We start from the raw sequence: 5,000 nt of genomic DNA, 5'->3' as shown, positions 1-5,000 counted from the left end.
AACAGGATGCACCTGAGCTCAATTTCGAGTCTCATAGCAAAGAGTCTGATTAATTATGTAAATAAGGTGCTTCTGTTTTCTATTTTTAATACATTTGCCAAAATGTCTGCACTGTAGTAATAACACATGGGTATTAAACAGCCTGTCATGCCATCTGCAAATCCCAAAGACTAGGACACACAAAAGTGCCTAAAATGTTTCGTTATTTCAACAATGAATGAATGTCACAACTGTTTAGTCCCCCAGAAAGCATTGCTTGAGACACCATTCACGACAGTTTTATTATTGGATCCCTACAATGGTAATGACATGCGTGTGTTCAAGGATTTCCTCATTTATTGTCGCATATCATGATGCGTAAAATTGCAAAAGAGCTCCAAGTCTCCTTCCAGCAATGATTGAGAGCGCTCGTTTTGCATGGACCATTGCCCCGGGTGAGTATAAAGAGTTCACTTGAGGACCAATGGAAAGATCTAAAATCTACAAACTCCGCACACCCGGGGCACCGGGCTATGCAAAACGAACTTGCTCATTGACAAGAGAGCGAGTCCCCTGCAAGCTCCTTCTCGTCTCTGATTGGCTGGCCTGCGGTATGGTCAAGTCACTAGTAGACTTTCCCGGTTTCTCCAGATCTAACAAGTCAATACGCTCGGAGTGAGGATCTCCGCTGCACAGTCTCGCTGCATATGGTTGTGGATGTTTGTGTGTTATACCAAGAACTCGGTCAAGCCGTGTGAAAACGTGAATACACGTTCCTTCTATTCGTGATTTGCGAGTGAATATGCTGAATATAAGGGCAGAGGAAACCTGCGGCTGAATATCAGTAGAAGCTCACAGGTTTCATTGGAGAAAGTGCTCGCTTTATTCTAGTGGGAAAGATATATTACGGATTCTGCGCGCAGTTACTCATTCTGAGGTGAGATATTTTCCTTTTTATTGTCTACTTTGGTGTAAATATTGGGATTTTATCAATATCCTTTTAGAGTTTAGTTTGAGAATAATTTCGACCCGTATTTCATTACTCTCCCAATATGCCTAGGTATTATGTGCGCTCTGAGGACGGCGATGTGTGCAGCCTACTGTCTATGTTGCTTCCTTTTGGGGAAAGCGTTTTGCATTCTGTTTTACTGCGTCTGCCTTGTGAGTTTTGTTGAGATTATAGGTTTTATTTGGATTCATTCTCTGTGTTTTGATGAATATACGGAAGAGATTTGTTGCCTAATAAATGAACATAAAAAAAAAATAGTGGTCAATCCCAGTCGTTTTCAGTGTACCACCAACTAAATATTTCCTCTGCCCAGAGTACCCCCGTCTTGTGCATTTTTTCTAGTAAACCTATGGTGTCTTGAGTCTTCTCAATTACCCCTGTGGATAGACTAAGTACCCCCAGGGGTCCTGGTATCCCTTGTTGGGAGCCTTTGGTCAACCCTTGGGACCTAGGTAGGTGTATGCTATACTAGTATGATTTGACTGAAACACGCAACAGTCACTTCTTCTATCCACTGCAATGACTGGCTATGCGGAACAGGTTCATGTATCCTTGCTGTATTTTTTTAAAGAGTGTTTTCCTCACTAAAGAGGGTAATGACACTTTATAACGGGACCTGTTTTCTAACATTACGTTGTTTACATTACTACCTACGTGGTTGGGTTTTTATTTACCACCTCATCAGGGTCCCTTACATGACCTTTGCTTATTAACTACAGGGTTTAGTCAAAGATTCTATATAGGTAGGTTTCTCTTAGCCCCCCCCCCCCCATCTCGGACCTCAGCCGGTGAACCAACGATATCTAGTTCTTCATGCTTTAGATTGTTTAACTAAGGGAGGAAGAGGAGGGGGGCTGTTTATTTAGGCTCCTCCGAGAATCCCCTTCTCGTCCATCTCCCCCCCCCCCCCTTCATCTCGCTTCCCTCTCTCAATTTCAATTTTAATTTATGTGCTTTATTGTCATGGGAAACATATATATGTTTACATTACCAAAGCAAGTGAAATAGATCATAAACAAATGTGAAATAAACATTAAACAGTAAACGTTACGCTTACAAAAGTCCCCCCCCCCCTCCAAAAAATAAAATAAATAATAATAAAGACATTTCAAAATGTCATTATGTCTAATATACAGTGTTGAATATCTTTTCCTCTCTTTCATTTCCACCGACTTTACAATGGTGTTTGTTCTCCACTAGTTGCCCTTTTCACAAATCTTGCTGTTGTGATGGCACACTGGTATTTAGGCTGATATGAGGAGTTAATCAACATTTCATTTGTTTTTTATTTAATTCTTTGTGGCTCTGTGTAATAATCTGAGGGAAATATGTGTCTCTAAAGGCGTCCGCAAGTTTCCCAGCCGAAACACTTCGGTAGAGTTTGCATATATATATATATGTGTGTCCCCGAACAGTCAAAAACATCCTCAACGAAGCCCAACATGAACATGACGTTTTTGTTCATGTTGGGCTTCGTTGAGGATGTTTTTGACTGTTCGGGGACACATTTTCTTTATGGAGGCAAACTACGTCCCTTTTTGTCGGGTGATTGGTCAACAGTAGGGATTCTACAAAAAAAAGTATTTGTCTTTTCAACGAGAGACTGGTTTTCGTGGACATTTTTCTTTATTACTATTATTATTATTGAAAAACACCGCACCAAACATCTTAGTTAGGAGGTAAAATTCTCTTTTGGCAATAACGTCTAAATGAATGACAGATTTATTGAGTAATCTTAAAATTAATATAGACTATGACGAGGAAGTGTATACTGGCGACAGCGTCTTAAAATATACAAAATACTATTTCCACTTTTGTCTCTTTTTTGTTTTTATAAAGGGAGTATGCGGTTTGACTATCCGAATTCGGATGCATTAAAATGGTCATACATTTGGCAGGAGGTTAGGAAATGCAGCTCAGTTTTCACCTCATTTTGTGGGCAGTGTTGCACATAGCCTGTCTTCTCTTGAGAGCCTGGCTTGCCTTCAGCTGCCTCTCAATAGCACTGCTATGCTCACTGAGTTTGTGCATAGTCAACGCTTTTATTAAGTTTGGGTCAGTCACAGTCGTCAGACATTCTGCCACTGTGTACTCTCTGTTTAGTGCCAAACCTCTCTCTCCCTGCATGACTCCACCCAGGCCTGAGGCGTGGGAATAGGATTTCCTGTGTTGTGTTTTACAGGACCAGGATAACTGATGGTCTCACCGTCAGTGACTGAAGTCTGCAAAAACACTACAGTGAATACTGTAGTATTTACAATTTACTATAGTATAAATACTTGAGCCAAAAAAAAAAATAGTAGTGTATACTACAGTAATTACTGTAGTTTTTGTTTTATCATCTTTTACATAGAAGTGAGGTCTTTTTCCTTCAGGAAACCTACTGGAGAAATACAAAAAGAGCACATTTTCCATAACCTGTTTCCATAACCTGTAGGTAGGTAGGTGGGTAGGTAGGAAGGAAGGAAGGAAGGAAGGTAGGAACACAATATATTGTCTATACTTGGCATGTATGGAACACAATATATGGTCTATACTTGGCGTGTATGGAACACAATATATGGTCTATACTTGGCATGTATGGAACACAATATATGGTCTATACTTGGCATGTATGGAACACAATATATGGTCTATACTTGGCGTGTATGGAACACAATATATGGTCTATACTTGGCGTGTATGGAACACAATATATGGTCTGTACTTGGCATGTATGGAACACAATATATGGTCTATACTTGGCGTGTATGGAACACAATATATGGTCTATACTTGGCATGTATGGAACACAATATATGGTCTATACTTGGCGTGTATGGAACACAATATATGGTCTATACTTGGCGTGTATGGAACACAATATATGGTCTATACTTGGCATGTATGGAACACAATATATGGTCTATACTTGGCGTGTATGGAACACAATATATGGTCTATACTTGGCGTGTATGGAACACAATATATGGTCTATACTTGGCGTGTATGGAACACAATATATGGTCTATACTTGGCGTGTATGGAACACAATATATGGTCTATACTTGGCGTGTATGGAACACAATATATGGTCTATACTTGGCGTGTATGGAACACAATATATGGTCTATACTTGGCGTGTATGGAACACAATATATGGTCTATACTTGGCGTGTATGGAACACAATATATGGTCTATACTTGGCGTGTATGGAACACAATATATGGTCTATACTTGGCGTGTATGGAACACAATATATGGTCTGTACTTGGCATGTATGGAACACAATATATGGTCTATACTTGGCGTGTATGGAACACAATATATGGTCTATACCTGGCGTGTATGGAACACAATATATGGTCTATACTTGGCGTGTATGGAACACAATATATGGTCTATACTTGGCGTGTATGGAACACAATATATGGTCTATACTTGGCGTGTATGGAACACAATATATGGTCTATACTTGGCGTGTATGGAACACAATATATGGTCTATACTTGGCGTGTATGGAACACAATATATGGTCTATACTTGGCGTGTATGGAACACAATATATGGTCTATACTTGGCGTGTATGGAACACAATATATGGTCTATACTTGGCGTGTATGGAACACAATATATGGTCTATACTTGGCGTGTATGGAACACAATATATGGTCTATACTTGGCGTGTATGGAACACAATATATGGTCTATACTTGGCGTGTATGGAACACAATATATGGTCCATATTTGGCGTGTATGGAACACAATATATGGTCCATACTTGGCGTGTATGGAACACAATATATGGTCCATACTTGGCGTGTATGGAACACAATATATGGTCTATACTTGGCGTGTATGGAACACAATATATGGTCTATACTTGGCGTGTATGGAACACAATATATGGTCTATACTTGGCATGTATGGAACACAATATATGGTCTATACTTGGCGTGTATGGAACACAATATATGGTCTATACTTGGCGTGTATGGAACACAATATATGGTCTATACTTGGCATGTATGG

The 5,000-nt window shown here is 39.7% G+C and overlaps 1 protein-coding gene across 1 annotated transcript in view; it reads left to right on the top strand.

The window, feature by feature from the left end:
- The first annotated feature begins 605 nt into the window (after positions 1-605).
- The window catches only part of LOC106585945 (ras-GEF domain-containing family member 1B-A), a 53,998-nt gene continuing 49,603 nt past the window's right edge, over positions 606-5,000 (top strand). The window contains exon 1 of the mRNA XM_082968735.1: positions 606-916. The gene's annotated coding sequence lies outside the window, so the exon portion shown is untranslated. The remainder of the gene's footprint in view (positions 917-5,000) is intronic.

This window comes from Salmo salar, chromosome 24 (genome assembly GCF_965601325.2).
Source record: "Salmo salar chromosome 24, fSalSal1, whole genome shotgun sequence".
In the NCBI taxonomy this organism is placed as follows: Eukaryota; Metazoa; Chordata; class Actinopteri; order Salmoniformes; family Salmonidae; genus Salmo; species Salmo salar.
The sequence above is the reverse complement of the archived record's forward strand: the minus strand, read 5'-3'. Positions and strand labels throughout refer to the sequence as shown.